A 17,718-nucleotide genomic window follows, 5' to 3' on the forward strand; every position below is an offset into this window, starting at 1 on the left:
AAAATGTGCACCACACTGTGAACCCACACCAAACAAGAATGACAAACACATTTCGGGAGAACATCCGCACCGTAACACGACATAAACACAACAGAACAAATACCCAGAACCCCTTGCAGCACTAACTCTTCCGGGAAGCTACAATATACACCCCCGGCCCCTCCAATCCCGCCCACCCCAACCTCCTCATGCTCTCTCTGGGAGAGCATGTCCCAAATTCCAAGCTGCTGTTTATAGGCATGTTAAAAAAAAAAAAAATGCACTTTGTGACTTCAATAATAAATATGGCAGTGCCATGTTGGCATTTTTTTCCATAACTTGAGTTGATTTATTTTGGAAAACCTTGTTGCATTGTTTAATGCATCCAGCGGGGCATCACAACAAAATTAGGTATAATAATGTGTTAATTCCACGACTGTGTATATCGGTATCGGTTGATATCGGAATCGGTAATTAAGAGTTGGACAATATCGGAATATCGGCAAAAAAGCCATTTTCGGACATCTCTACTAACAACTCATAGTAGTTGTATCTTACTGTCTTTTAGTAACTTTTACACTGACATAGGCCTGGGCGATACATCAAATGTATCGATATATTCGAGTTTTTTTTGTTGCCGAAAATTCAAAACATTTTTAAAATGGATATGTTTTCTTTTCTTGCTCCGTCATACTTTTTGCCCCCAGGAGCTTTTGGAGCTTCCCCCGTCCCCCTTACTTCCATACCATAGGACTATATTAGCAGTGGAATAACAGCAAGCACAGATGGTGATACATGAGTGATATTTAATCACAGACGTGCAGCACAAAATACGAAGAGACAAAGGCCCGCATCCGACTACTGCTGGGGTAACCCTCGCCCAGAGCCGCTCGCCCCGCATAGCCACACTGGCGTAGCAAAAAAAACGACTAATGCTAACGCTAACAAGAGGTAGACTTTATTCCAAAGAAAAGAAAATTGTTGTTCTCCGGCAACAGGCGTGGAACAAATGATTCATAAAAGGCACAGCAGCAAAACAAATGTATTCCTGCCTATGAAACCAAAGCCTCCAGTTGAGCGTGGGAAATGAAATTGTGTACGAGGCAAACAAGACCGCAACAACGAACAAACTCCGGTTAAATGTTTGAATCATTTACACCAGGTATGTATGATGATACCATGTATGATAAGAAAGAAACACCGTGGAGAACAATCACTAAAGCATTTGCTTCGCACACCACCAAGATATGTGAATGAAAAAGCCTGTGTTTATCCACTAATTGAAACTATAGTCCTACTATGCAAAGCGAAAGCCATTTATCAACAACACCCAGAAACACTGGGCTCATCTAAGATGGACTGGCGCAAAGTGGAAAAGTGTTCTGTTGTCTGACGAGTCCACATTGTTTTTGAAAACTGTGGACGCCGTGTCCTCCGGACCAAAAGAGGATAAGAACCACCCGGATTGTTCTAGGCGCAAAGTTCAAAAGCCAGCATCTGTGATGGTATGGGGGTGTATTAGTGCCCAAGACATGGGTAACTTACACATCTGTGAAGGCACCATTTATGCTGAAAGGTACATACAGGTTTTGTTGCCATCCAAGCAACGTTATCATGGACGCCCCTGCTTATTTCAGCAAAACAATGCCAAGCCACATATAAAGCCACAGTGTTGAACAACTTAAGCTGTACATCAAGCAAGAATGGGAAAGAATTCCACCTGAAAAGCTTCAAAAATTGGTCTCCTCAGTTCCCAAACGTTTACTGAGTGTTGTTAAAAGGAAAGGCCATGTAACACAGTGGTAAAAATGCTCCTGTGCCAACTTTTTTGCAACGTGTTGCTGCCATTAAATTCTAAATTAATGATTGTTTGCAAAAAAAAAATTGTTTCTCAGTTCAAACATTAAATATATTGTCTTTACAGTCTATTCAATTGAATATAAGTTGAAAAGGATTTGCAAATCATTGTATTCTGTTTTTATTTACGAATTACACAATGTGCCAACTTCACTGGTTTTAGGTTTTGTACTTTTAATTCATATATTACGCCCTTTAAATTACTTTATCACAAGCCAGACGTTGAAAAAAACAATCCACACTTAAATTGGTAGAAGTTGTTGATAATAAAGCATTAAAAGTAGCACATAAAAAGGCCCACAGTGGTATCATCATTGCCGAATACTGGAGAAATATAAGCTACTCTGTTGGGAAGACTTAATAAAGTGTGCTGATTCAGTTCTTGTAAACAAAATTCTTGATGACCGAGCACCACCACCTCCTCCTCCTCCTCCTCCTCCTCTCAAACACTGTAAAGAGAAACAGTACAACTCAGGGGACTGTTTGGTGTCGTATAGAAAAAGTGTGTTCCGAACACAATTCCTGTAAATATAAAGGGAACTAGTTAAGACAAGCAGCATTTAATTTGGCCTTGGAAAAAAAACGACTGCTTGAGCTTCAAAATTGTAATCATAGTTTATAGGCTGCCGGCATAAAATGTAAGTGTTAAAGTGTATATTACGAAATATGTCGTTTTATCACTTGTTTTATGTATTTGTGCAATGTGCAAGGTGCCGTAAATATGTGGCAGTGAGTAGTTTATAACAGCACCTTTGGCACATAAACCCAATACATTTGACAGTTTAATCCGTCTACTGTATGTGTTGAATGTGGTTATTTTCATTTCAACATCAACACGCCGGAATTAGCCATTGGCTATACTCACACATATTTGCAAGTCAAATGTTCATTAATATGCATTTTCCCGTTTAAATAAAATCTACAAAATCTTTAAGTAAACAACATAGGTTGTTGAACACATATAGAGCAGTGGTTCTTAACCTGGGTTCGATCGAACCATAGGGGTTCGGTGAGTCGGGCTCAGGGGTTCGGCGGAGGTCGAGACACACCCGACCCATCGTGTAAATAAAAACTTCTCCCTATCGGCGTATTACGGATACGGCAACAGCTGACTGATTTGCAGGTGTGTAATTTGTTGTGAGTTTATGCACTGTGTTGGTTTTGTTGTTTGAACAAGGTGATGTTCATGCACGGTTCATTGTGTGCACCAGTAAAAAAAAAACATGGTAACACTTTAGTATGGGGAACATATTCACCATTACTTAGTTGCTTATTAACATGCAAATTAGTAACATATTGACTTTTAACTAGTCATTATTAAGTACTTATTAATGCCTTATTCGGCATGGCCTTATTATAACCCTAAGCCTCTAACCCTAACCCTAACCTCAACCAAATAACTTTAAATTAAGTCTTTGTTACTTAGAATATGTTCTCCATACTAAAGTGTTACCAAAAACATATAACTTTGTCTTGAATTTGAAAAACTACAACATTTTATTTTTCACTAAAGAAGGGGTTCGGTGCCTCCAACAAGGTTAAGAACCACTGATATAGAGGGAGATGCCAGAGTTAGTGTTCAGTAAGAACATTTAAAACTATATTGCTCAATTGAACTAATTAATCAATTAATAAAAACAAGTCACATTATATACGGGCAGCACGGTGGCAGAGGGGTTAGTGCGTCTGCCTCACAATACGAAGGTGCTGAGTAGTCTGGGTGGAGTTTGCATGTTCTCCCCGTGACTGCGTGGGTTCCCTCCGGGTACTACGGCTTCCTCCCACCTCCAAAAACATGCACCTGGGGATAGGTTGATTGGCAACACTAAATTGGCCCTAGTGTGTGAATGTGAGTGTGAATGTTGTCTGTCTATCTGTGTTGGCCCTGTGATGAGGTGGCGACTTGTCCAGGGTGTACCCCGCCTTCCGCCCGATTGTAGCTGAGATAGGCTCCAGCGCCCCCCGCGACCCCAAAGGGAATAAGCGGTAGAAAATGGATGGATGGATGATTTATTCTTAATTTACTGTATAGGCATTAGGGTTGTAGGGTATACCGGTATTAGTACAGAAGTACAGAGCGCCAATAAACCTTAAAGGCACTGCCTTTGCGTGCCGGTCCAATCACATAATATCTATGGCTTTTCACACACACAAGTGAATGCAATGCGTACTTGGTCAACAACCACACAAGTCACACCGAGGGTGGCCAGTAAAAACAACTTTAACACTGTTACAAATATGCGCCACACTGTGAACCCACACCAAACAAGAATGACAAACACATTCCGGGAGAACATCCGCACCGTAACACAACATAAACACAACAGAACAAATACCCAGAACCCCTTGCAGCACTAACTCTTCCGGGACACTACATTATACACCCCCCTCTCCCTCCAACCCCGCCCACCTCAACCTCCTCATGCTCTCTCAAGGAGAGCATGTCCCAAATTCCAAGCTGCTGTTTTGAGGCATGTTAAAAAAAAATTAATGCACTTTGTGACTTCAATAATAAATATGGCAGTGCCATGTTGGCATTTGAGTTGATTTATTTTGGAAAACCTTGTTACATTGTTTAATGCATCCAGCGGGGCATCACAACAAAATTAGGCATAATAATGTGTTAATTCCACCACTGTATATATCGGTATCGGTTGATATCGGTAATTAAGAGTTGGACAATATCGGAATATCGGATAACGGCAAAAAAGCCATTATCGGACATCTCTATATATAATATATGATGAGCGATCGCCACAACTGTATCAATGAAACTTCCTGAGTCCAGGGTTCGGTGTCAGCACGTCCCGGTCTCTGGCCTCATCCCAGCCTTTGGAAACTGCTGCTCTCCTGGCTGTGCGGGTCTATAGAGTTCTAATTAGTCGCATTCACAAACAGCGCCGGGCTCATCAAAATGCCGAGGCCCGCAGAAAGCCACAGCAGGGGTGAGCAGAAAGTGTGTGTGCCATGCATCTTCTACATGGGTGTTAAGAACGCCATGGTGTGTGTGACACTGCTGTGTGTCAGCTTTGGGGGAGTTTTTTTTTAGCATGAAGATCATTCCAAAGTGAAGATATCGAACCGCCGCAGCCTCTAACGAATGCAACCGAAACTCGGTCTTTTCTCCTCCCCTCCACCAAACTCTTCAACATTTTGTAGTGTTGCCTCGCATTTGCATGCGTGGCACGGGAGCCAGCCACACAAACGACAACAAGCCAACAACAAAGCAGTAAACAAAGAGGACGTCTGCAGCTCTCTGTTTTCCAGGGAAAAGGACAAAATGGCTCACGAACATGAGCAGGATCAACAGACGTGACCTCCGATTTTCTTCCGAGTAAACCATCCACGGAAGATTTCACAATTCAATATGCACATGTAGTTATACTACATACCTGTACATATAATTTAATATACTGGTTTGTGTGTGCGTGGGAATTAGTATTGTCTAGGGTTGTACGGTATACTAATGAATCATATTCGGTACTATACCGCCTCTGAAAAATACCGGTTCACCACCCATCGTCGTCATCAGGTCATGTCATTGCTGGTTTACGAGCAGACGAGCATGTTCGGCGGCGCACAATCACAGAGTACTCACAAGCAGACACAGTGTGTAGACAGAAAAGGGAGAACGGACGCATTTTGGCCTAAAAACTAACGATAAAGGTGAAGTTATAACGCTGAAACGCCCTCAGGAAGAGGTGCTTCATGACATGGCTAACTAGCTAGCGGCTAAAGTTCAATAAGAATAGATTTTATTTGTAAAAAAGCACTTTACATTGAGTCAACAAACTCAAAGTGCTACAGTGTACTAAAAATGATAAAAATAACAATAAAATAAAAGTCAATAAAAATAAAAACTAGAACAGCCAAATAGCCAGAACTAGCATGCATATATCTAAAAAAAAAAAAGCTTTTTTAAAAAGAAGGGTTTTTAAGCCTTTTTTAAAAGCATCCACAGTCTGTGGTGCCCTCAGGTGGTCAGGGAGAGCGTTCCACAGACTGGAACCCTAACCCTAACCCTGCAGTCGCCAGTGTTTTAGTTACTTCTAAATCACTCATCCTCGCCTCCATGGTGACGAATAAAGTAAGTTTCTTACAAGTATCATCCCTGCAGGACGAGGAATAGCTAAACATGCTTCACTACACACCGTAGCTCACCGGCGTCACAATGTAAACAAACGCCATGGGTGGATCTACACCTGACATCCACTGTAATGATACCAAGTACAGGAGCGTATCTAGTCGATACTACTATGAATACGTCGATTTTTTCATTCATTTTCCTTATTTTCATGACTATTTACATTGTAGATTGTCACTGAAGGCATCACAACTATGAATGAACACATGTGGAGTTATGTACTTAACAAAACAAAGGCGAAATAACTGAAAACATGTTTTATATTCTAGTGTCTTCAAAATAGCCACGCTTTGCGCTGATTACTGTTTTGCACACTCTTGGCATTCTCTCGAGAGGTAGTCACCTGAAAGGGTTTTCACTTCACAGGTGTCATAGTTGTGATGCCTTCAGTGACAATCTACAATGTAAATAGTCATGGAAATAAAGACAAGGCATTGAAATGAGAAGTTGTGTCCAAACTTTTGGCCTGTACTGTATATGAATAGAGGGTGTAAAAAGTGCAGCCTTTATTACGTAGTAGTAATAAAATAGGCAGCAACATTTAAACATATAACAAAACAATATGTAACAAAAATATATATGTTGATACCAATAACACAAATTAGTCTTTAAATGTATGTATAACATGTTTTAGCCGTTTTAAAGAAAATACATGCATCATAGCTAGGGATGTCCAATAATATCGGACTGCCGATATTATCGGCCGATAAATGCTTTAAAATGTAATATCGGAAATTATCGGTATCGGTTTGAAAATTATCGGTATCGGTTTCAACAAGTAAAATTTATGACTTTTTAAAATGCCGCTGTGTACACAGACGTAGGGAGAAGTACAGAGCGCCAATAAACCTTAAAGGCACTGCCCAATCACATAATATCTACGGCTTTTCACACACACAAGTGAATGCAAAAAATTCTTGGTCAACAGCCATACAGTTCATACTGAGGGTTGCCGTATAAACAACTTTAACACTGTTACATATATGCGCCACACTGTGAACCCACACCAAACAAGAATGACAAACACATTTCAGGAGAACATCCGCACCGTAACACAACATAAACACAACAGAACAAATACCCAGAACCCCTTGCAGCACTAACTCTTCCAGGACGCTACAATATACATCCCCCGTCCCCCCCCCCCAACCCCGCCCACCTCAACCTCCTCATGCTCTCTCAGGGAGAGCATGTCCCAAATTCCAAGCTGCTGTTTTTGAGGCATGTTAAAAAAAATAATGCACTTTGTGACTTCAATAATAAATATGGCAGTGCCATGTTGGCACTTTTTTTTCCATAACTTGAGTTGATTTTATTTTGGAAAACCTTGTTACATTGTTTAATGCATCCAGCGGGCATCACAACAAAATTAGGCATAATAATGTGTTAATTCCACGACTGTATATATCGGTTGATATCGGAATCGGTAATTAAGTGTTGGACATTATCGGAATATCGGCAAAAAATCCATTATCGGACATCTCTAAGAGAAAGCGAAAGTACTCCATTGATGCGTATTATTTCCAAGCTTTCACGGGCCATTCAAAAATGACGTGGCGGGCCAGATCTGCCCCCCCCCCCCAGGGGCCTTGAGTTTGACACCTGTGCAAGTCTGAGCGGAAATGATATCACTTATGTCAGTCGCATGCTTCGACTCTTCAGTCTCGACTTTTGGAGCTCTGCTAAGCGCCAGCAGAAGTTCCACTGAGCGCAATAATCCCTACTGTACATTCACAGGCAGGAAACAGTGACATCACCGAGTCAGAAAAACAGGAAGTCACTCAGGAATGAAACAAGTTCTCTTCAAAAACAGACTAAAAGCACTCAAATGTGGTATTTTAGTCTGCTAGAATGGGATAACAACACAGTACAACTAGTACATATGCAACCAAATATAGAAATAGTAAAGGCCTTTGTGACAGAGAATGACTGCACATCATTTGCATGTTATTTGATTGTGCAAGTGTACCTAATAACATGGCTGGCTTGTGTGTGAAAAACACTATAATGTTGCATAACAAGCGGAATTGGGGGTATAAAATAGGTTGATAACATATATATTTTTTTACATGCCATGATATGCAAAGCCTCATAATGTGACCACGGGTATCCATCGGGCAAGCAGGCGGGAAACAGAATATCAAAAGTACAACGTAAAAAAAAAAAAAGGAGCAATGAACGTCGACGTACTTGAGCCGGAGAAATGTCCGCTCCCCAGGGAGGTCGGTCCATTCTTTCCACTGCTAGCAGGAGGGGAAAACATCTAGAAAAACAAACGCAAGCGCACGTTAGCTGCAAGAGGCACAGACAGTGTGAGCACACACACATGATAAGCTTCATTCCAACACACCTGGGACACATTTTGGCTGAGAATTATTCATCATCATATTTCTATATTGTCAGCTTAAATATAAAAGGCTTTCCAAATATATATATATATATATATATATATATATATATATATATATATATATATATATATAGGTGTATATATATATATATATATATATATATATATATATATATATATATATATATATATATATATATATATATATATATATATATATATATATATATATATATATATATATATATATATATATATATATATATATATATATATATATATATATATATATACACCTATATATATATATACACCTATATATATATATACACCTATATATATATATACACCTATGTATATATATATATACACCTATGTATATATATATATACACCTATATATATATATATATATATATATATATATATATATATATATATATATATATATATATATATATATATATATATATATATATATATATATATATATATATATATATATATATATATATATATATATATATATTTGATAAGATTTATATGGGTGTCGTCATTATAAGTGTCACACTTGTCTGTCGTTTTTGCACCTGAAAAGTCAATTTTGTAAGTAACTAATTCCAATACAAAAATATTTTTTGTTTTATTTTCTTTTTTTTTTTTTCTTTTTTTTTGGTACGTGGGGGGAATAAATGCATTTTTATTCTTGGGGATTTTGTAAAATACAAAATTTAACTGAATTGTAATTGAAATATTTTAACAAAGTCAATAAAAGTATTTTTTAGTTATTTATCACAGCAACATTAAAATAATCAAAAAAAACATGCAATCTATGTCGGACAATTTTTTTTTTTTTTGTTTATTTTTTTCTAAAATGCTTGATGGCACATTTTGGAATGAAACCTTTCATATCCTACTGAAAGCCAGATTTTTTTATTTTTTTTATTTTTTTATTTAATTTTATTTTTTTATTTTTTTATTTTTTTTATCAAATAAAAGATATTGACCTCATATCTGACTTAAATATAAGCATAATAAGGTAAACACTGCTGACTCATAACAATGCATTACTCAGCACGCCAGGCTATACAATAGAGCTGGGTAGGTGAATCCAAATATCCATACTATTGATACCACAGTAGTATCAAATCGATACTAGAGTGAGGAGATTGATATTTTTCCAGTTTTTACAAATAACTGGTTTTCATATATTGTTCAAAAACATTTATTATATAAATGTATTTACAAAGATCCTTGGACACAGGAGGGCTTTGAGGGCAAATAAAGCATTACTGACTATATTTTGTCTTAATTATATTATATGTTGTGGATTTTGTTACATTATATTATTGTATGTATATGCGCTTCAATTGTTCACGAATAAATGCGTCGTTTTGTTTGACTGTAATTTATTCCGATTGAAATTCAGCCAATTTAAGGCAAAACTCAACAAATCTGTATTAGCTCAATACCAAAATGTGTAGTATCGCCCTCCTTCAAGACATGAATGAATTAATAGATCATGTGACCTCCTGTGTGGATGGGCATCATGCAAGTGTTTTTAGTTCTTGTTATTTTATCAGGATATTGTTGCCCATGAAAGACATGCCAATTGGCTGCCATTCATATAAAAATACCTCATTTGAGTTATTAGCAGGTCTTATTGGAGATACATGCCTGATTTACTGATGCAAAAACACAAGTGGGCCCGCTGCTCTTTAACGCTTGATTTGTTTCAATATCAATCTATTTTTAGACACATAAAAGCCCAAAAACCAAAAACATTAAGATTTGTAATAAAAAAAAAACACTGTTATTATATTACTCAAATTGCTTTTGATTACAATCATCCTGCCATATTTAGTAGATAAAGGCCTCAGATTATTACGAAAATACATACTTTTTTTTTTTTAATGTTGCATTGCGACTCAATAATCTCGCTATATTTAATACTTTATGATTAATAAATAGTTATTTTTGACTTCATTACAACTGTATTATTCATCAATATCATGGCATACACTGTACTTTAAAATGTGTACAGTATTTGTTTCACACATATTTTCTAATTGCACTGGTAAATTGCTAATTCATTATGTACACCCTCATGGGAGCCAGTGTCCATTGCAGTGGACACCTTTTTGTTTTGCAGGTCATTTTTTTTTCTAAAACATGTAAGAAAAAGACCAAAAACAAAAAATTGCACTGCAAAAGACACTGACATATGTACTCTAAAATGTGTGCAATATTTGTTACACACATATTGTCTAATTACATTGGTAAATTTTTAATTCAGTATGTACACCCTCCTGGGAGCCAGTGTCAATTGCAGTGGACACTTTTTGTTTTGCAGGTAATTTTTTTTCCTAAAACATGTAGGAAAAATACCATAAACAAACAATTGCACTGCAGAGGACACTGACATATGTACTTTAAAATGTTGAAGGGTGTATAGTATTTGTCTAATTGCATTGGTAAATTGCTAATTCATTATGCACACCCTCCTGGGAGCCATTGTCCATTGCAGTGGACACTTTTTTTGTTTTGCAGTTAATTTTTTTTCTAGAATGTGTAAGAAAAAAAGACCAAAAAACAAAAATTGCACTGCAGAGGACACTGACATATGTACTTTAAAATGTTGAAGGGTGTATAGTATTTGTCTAATTGCATTGGTAAATTGCTAATTCATTATGCACACCCTCCGGGGAGCCAGTGTCCATTGCAGTGGACACTTTTTTGTTTTGCAGGTCTTTTTTTTTTCTAAAATGTGTAATAAAAAGACCAAAAAACAAAAAATTGCACTACAGAGGACACTGACATATGTACTTTGAAATATTGAATGTTGTACAGTATTTTTTACACATGCACATAATGTCTAATTGCATTGGTAAATTTGCTAATTCATTACGTACACCCTTATGGGAGCTAGTGTCCATTGCAGTGGACACTTTTGTTTTGCAGGTCTTTTTTTTCTTTCTAAAATGTGCAAGAAAAAGACCAAAAACAAAAAATGGCACTGCAGAGGACACTGACATATGTACAGTATTTGTTACACACATATTGTCTAATTGTATTGGTAAATTGCTAATTCAGTATGTATACCCTCCTGGGAGCCAGTGTCCATTGCAGTGGACACTTTTTTTGTTTTGCAGTTTGTTTTTTTCTAAAATGTGTAAGAAAAAAAGACCAAAAAACAAAAATTGCACTGCAGAGGACACTGACATATGTACTTTAAAATGTTGAAGGGTGAATAGTATTTGTCTAATTGCATTGGTAAATTGCTAATTCATTATGTACACCCTCCGGGGAGCCAGTGTCCATTGCAGTGGACACTTTTTTTTTTTGTTTTGCAGGTCATTTTTTTTTCTAAAATGTGTCAAAAAAAGACCAAAAACAAAAAATTGCACTGCAGAGGACACTGACTCATGCAAATATATATATATATATTTTTTTTTCTGCAATACTTCCATACTCCTACATAAATGGGGTGTATCTATTTCCCTCCTCCCCCTCTTGTGGTCAAACTTGCTCCCACTGGGGGGGAGCATTTCCTGACCCTCAAGTTCACACTACTGCAAAGGAATTTGAGAAAGTGAAACCAAATAACACCTTTTTGCACGTGCAATTTTTTTTATTTTTTTTTTGCATTATGTGACACTTGTGAATTGGGGTTAATTTTGTATTTTTTTTTACAACTCAGCTACACATAAAGGGTATAAAAATAAATTTAAAAAAGGACTTAAAATGAGATATACTACCATGGATGATGGGAACATTTTCATATCGCTGTTTCGCATCTATAAGACAACAAAATTACCAATGCAGCATCACAAATATCCACACACGCACACACACACACACACACACACACACACACACGCAAAATGACAGAATATGCTCTCACTTTTTAAGTTACTTAAACACACATTTTATACATTTATTTGGAAAAAATAATTAAGCACTATGCATAAACATGTAATTAAACAGCTTCTCCACATTTTGGTGCAAAAAAAAAAACAAAAAAACAACGCAAACTGTTCCTACCGCGCTAAAATCCAGCAAGTCGCTGAGTTCCTTGTCCGTGCCCAAAGCTGCCATCCGCTGTTGATGATGCATTTTTTAGCAGAAATCCCACGTACCTACAAACATGCAAACAGATGGGAGGAATGGATGCACACAGGAGGCGGAGAGATAAAGGAAACACGAAGAGTGGGGAGAGAAAAAAAAAAAGACCTCTTTTTTTTTTGCGTTTTTACGCGCAGCTCCGCTCCGGGTCTCCGCTGCTCTCCACAGCGCAAAATAAATCCGGTAAAACAAACATCTAATTTCTTCTCATCCTCAGCAGGAAGAAATGATTGACTACTTTCAACACAAAAATGTCAAAAAAAATTGTTTTTGTTTGGGTTTCGTCCCCCCCTTCCCTACACTCTCCTTCGCGGGGCGTCAAGACGCAGCTCGTCCGCCGCACACACTGTAAAGAAATAATAAATAAAAGACCAGGAAAAAAAAAAAAAAAAAAAAAACCGACAAGTCTGTCAGAGGAGAAGCGAACCTTGTCAATGAGTTTTTAGTCAGTCCGTATGGAAGGAAAGAAAAAAAAAAAAAAAAAAAAAAAAAGTCCCAGGTTGGATGGAGCTCAGGAGTCCCGCACGGAGTGTGCGCTGCTCGCAAGCCGGGCGAGGGCTACCTGTGCTCGGCTGCGAGTGCTGGAGATGCCCGGGCGAAGCGGCGCGGTTCCCAATGCGCGCGTCGGCGGAGCTTTCCGTGATTCGTGTGGTGCTGCGGCCACCTAGCTTACATCCTCGTCAAACACCACCCCGGCATGCTACTGCGGGCTGCACACGCTGACTACCTGCAACGAGAATGAAGACACTTAAAAAAAAAAGAAGAAAAAAAAAAGTATGCATTGGTAGTTTTTTTTCTTCTTTACTTTGGTGCATTGGTTGACCTTATAACACAACCAAAAATGTTACTTGTATTCACGATAGCGTTTCAGCATGCTACAAGTACCACTGATAGTCACACACACACATACTAGGTGTGGTGAAATTACCCTCTGCATTTGACCCATCCCCTTCTTCACCCCCTGGGAGGTGAGAGGAGCAGTGAGCAGCAGCGGTGGCCGCGCCCGGGAATCGTTTTTGGTGAGTTAAAGTACCACTGATAGTCACACGCACACTAGGTGTGGTGAAATTACCCTCCGCATTCGACCCATCCCCTTGTTTCACCACCTGGGTGGTGAGGGGAGCAGTGAGTAGCAGCGGTGGCCACGCCCGGGAATAATTTTTGGTGAGTTAAAGTACCACTGATAGTCACACGCACACTAGGTGTGGTGAAATTACCCTCCGCATTCGACCCATCCCCTTGTTTCACCCCCTTGGTGGTGAGGGGAGCAGTGAGTAGCGGTGGTGGCCACGCCCGGGAATAATTTTTGGTGAGTTAAAGTACCACTGATAGTCACACGCACACTAGGTGTGGTGAAATTACCCTCTGCATTTGACCCATCCCTTTGTTTCACCCCCTGGGAGGTGAGGGGAGCAGTGAGCAGCAGTGAGCAGCAGCAGTGGCCACGCCCGGGAATCATTTTTGGGGATTTAAAGTACCACTGATAGTCACACGCACACTAGGTGTGGTGAAATTACCCTCTGAGTTTGACCCATCCCCTTGTCCACCCCCTGGGTGGTGAGGGGAGCAGTGAGGGGAGCAGTGAGTAGCAGCGGTGGCCGCGCCCGGGAATCATTTTTGGTGATTTAAAGTACCACTGATAGTCACACGCACACTAGGTGTGATGAAATGTACCTCTGCATTTGACCCATCTCCTTGTTCACCCCCTGGGAGGTGAGGGGAGCAGTGAGCAGCAGCAGTGACCGCGCCTGGGAATCATTTTTGGTGATTTAACCCCCAATTCCAACCCTTGTTTGCTGAGGGAGGTAATGGGTCCCATTTTTATAGTCTTTGGTATGACTCGGCCAGGGTTTGAACTCACAACCTACCGATCTCAGGGTGGACACTCTAACCAGTGGTTCCAACGGTTACCAGACAGGTATAAAACAGTGTTAGAAAAAAATGAAAATAAGACTAGGGCGTCCAAAACGCAGCCCAAGGGCCGTTTATGCCACCCAATTTGTTTTTTTATGTATTGTATTGGCTTATTCCAAAAATGTGCTCAGTGGCCTCGTGGTTAGAGTGTCCGCCCTGAGATCGGTGGGTCGTGACTTCAAACCCCGGCCGAGTCATACCAAAGACTATAAAAATGGGACCCGTTACCTCCCTGCTTGGCACTCAGCATCAAGGGTTGGAATTGGGGGTTAAATCACCAAAAATGATTCCCGGGCGCGGCCACCGCTGCTGCTCACTGCTCCCCTCACCTCCCAGGAGGGTGAAACAAGGGGATGGGTCAAATGCAGAGGACAAATTTCACCACACCTAGTGTGTGTGTGACAATCATTGGTACTTTAACTTTAACTTTTAACTTTAACTTTAAATACAATTGGGTCCCTTCTACACTAGGCTAAGGTTATCCAGGGTAAATCCCTGCAACATGTTACAAAAAAGCTGGCACAAGTGGCAAAAAGACAGAGAGTTGAGGACTTCTCATCAAACACTTATTTGTAACATCCCACAGGTGAACAGGCTAATTGGGAACAGGTGGGTGCCATGATTGGGTATACAAGCAGCTTCCATGAAATGCTCAGTCATTCACAAACAAGGATGGGGCGAGGGTCACCACTTTGTTAACAAATGCGTAAGCAAATTGTCGAACAGTTTAAGAACAACCTTTTTTAACGAGCTATTGCAAGGAATTTAGGGATTTCACCATCTACGGTCTGTAATATCATCAAAAGGTTCAGAGAATCTGGAGAAATCACTGCACGTAAGCGATGATATTACGGACCTTGGATCCCTCAGGCGGTACTGCATCAAAAAGCCACATCCGTGTGTAAAGGATATCACCACATGGGCTCAGAAACACTTCAGAAAACCACTGTCAGTAACTACAATTGGTCGCTACATCTGTAAGTGCAAGTTAAAACTATAGTATGCAAAGCGAAAGCCATTTATCCACAACACCCACAGAAACGTTATCATGCACGCCCCTGCTTATTTCAGCAAGACAATGCCAAGCAACGTGTTACAACAGCGTGGCTTCATAGTAAAAAAACGAGGGTACTAGACTGGCCTGCCTGTAGTCCAGACCTGTCTCCCATTGAAAATGTGTGGCACATTATGAAGCCTAAAATACCACAACGGAGACCCCCGGACTGTTGAACAACTTAAGCTGTACATCAAGCAAGAATGGGAAAGAATTCCACCTGAGAAGCTTAAAAAATGTGTCTCCTCAGTTCCCAAACATTTACTGAGTGTTGTTAAAAGGAAAGGCCATGTAACACAGTGGTAAAAATGCCCCTGTGCCAACTTTTTTTGCAAAAATTCTAAGTCAATGATTATTTGCAAAAAAAAAAATTGTTTCTCAGATCGAACATTAAATATCTTGTCTTTGCAGTCTATTCAATTGAATATAAGTTGAAAAGGATTTGCAAATCACTGTATTCTGTTTTTATTTATAAATTACACAACATGCCAACTTCACTGGTTTTGGGTTTTTATATATTTATTATTCGTATTTATTAATGTTATATGTTGTATATGTTGCCTATACAAAGTTGTTTATAAGAGGAACAATTTTGTACACCAAAATATATTACGCACACCCAATTAATACATTTGCAGCGTTTTCGAATAATTCCTACAAAAGAGAATATATTGGTGGGAAATAATGTGATCCATATCTTACCTTATAAGTGCTCCCAGTGTTTGTTTCTCTGCTAGAAATAAGTTAATTAAAAAATAAATAAATAAGTCAAACAAAAAAACTTTTGATCAGCTCCTTAAAAGTTGTGGTTTATCAAGATCGGGGGTCTTTAGCCCTGGAGCTTTTTCAAACAATTATGAAAATGGAAAAACATAGGGGGAAAAATATAAATGTTGTTTTAATATGGTTTCTGCAAGAGGACAAACATGACACAAACCTTCCTAATTGTTACAAAGCCCACTGTTTATATTAAACATGCTTCACTGATGAGAGTACTTGTCACACCCACCCGCTGAGCAACAACGTAGGGTTTTCTACAGCCAACAGGTTCAAAGTGACTGAAGTATTTCTGCAAATTACTCCTTGATGTTGAAGGTTTTTTTTCCTGCAGGAAAAAATAAGCAGTAAAAAGATAGCCAAATCATATTTGTTGCCATGTGAAGTGTCTGCGCTGCGACTCTCCAACTAACTAGAAGGCCAAGTTGTACAAAAAGAGTAGGAACAGATTCAAAAGCATCTTTTCCAAACACAACATTTATACAAGGTAGGTGTTCACAACAGTAACAAACTGGCCAGCAAAATTCTTGCATTTCTGTTTTTTAAAATAGAAATATCAGCATTTTATGTACCGTATTTTTCGGACTATAAGGCGCACTTAAAATCCTTTCATTTTCTCAAAAATTGACAGTGCGCCTTTCACCCGGTGCGCCTAATGTACGGGATAATTCTGGTTGTGCTTACCGACCTTCGAAGCAATTTTATTTGGTACATGGTGAATTGATAAGTGTGACGAGTAGATGGCAGTCACACATAAGAGATGCGTGTAGACTGCAATATGACGCCAGTAAACACAACCAAAACTTTAAATGTTCCATTGAAAATAAAGAACATTACACACGTCGCTCAAAAATCCGTCAAAATGCTTTAGTATGACTTTGAAACCGCACCGCTTGATGTAATGTCGGCCCATTACGGCTACCGTAGTCAGAGATACCAGTATTATTATGGTGTGTGTGTAAGGACCCCATTACGGCTACCGTAGTCAGAGATACAAGTATTATTATGGTGTGTGTGTAAGGACCGCAAAATGGCATCCATTAGCAGACTTATTATCTGGCGTTTTGTTTCACAATATTATGCAAAACCAACTTTTCTTACATTCTGGTTACCTGTTGATGTGTATTTGAGATCTGCATAAGTCCTGAAAATTTGCGCACGTCCGGCACTGTAGTCTGTGATGATGCCGTAGTCGATAAGCTTCTTCTTTTTCACTATCTTCTTGTTATCCTTTGCTGTTATCATTTCTAATATAAAGTAGCGTAAAGTTCTAACTAGAAATGTCCGATAATATCGGACTGCCGATATCATCGGCCGATAAATGCTTTAAAATGTAATATCGGAAATGATCAGTATCGGTTTCAAAAAGAAACATTTTTGACTTTTTAAAACGCCGCTGTGTACACGGACGTAGGGAGAAGTACAGAGTGGCAATAAACCTTAAAAGCACTGCCTTTGCGTGACGGCCCAATCACAAAATATCTACGGCTTTTCACACGCACAAGTGAATGCATGCATA

The 17,718-nt window shown here is 38.9% G+C and overlaps 1 long non-coding RNA gene across 1 annotated transcript; it reads right to left on the minus strand.

Annotated features, from left to right (window-relative positions):
* Positions 1-7,802: 7,802 nt before the first annotated feature.
* Positions 7,803-12,482, minus strand: LOC133639039 (uncharacterized). Its single transcript, XR_009823722.1, has 3 exons — positions 12,374-12,482; positions 12,088-12,126; positions 7,803-8,243 (listed from the first exon to the last, which is right to left on the minus strand). It is a non-coding gene; the product is annotated as an uncharacterized LOC133639039 (long non-coding RNA).
* Positions 12,483-17,718: the final 5,236 nt, after the last annotated feature.

Source organism: Entelurus aequoreus, linkage group LG21 (genome assembly GCF_033978785.1).
Source record: "Entelurus aequoreus isolate RoL-2023_Sb linkage group LG21, RoL_Eaeq_v1.1, whole genome shotgun sequence".
Taxonomy (NCBI): Eukaryota; Metazoa; Chordata; class Actinopteri; order Syngnathiformes; family Syngnathidae; genus Entelurus; species Entelurus aequoreus.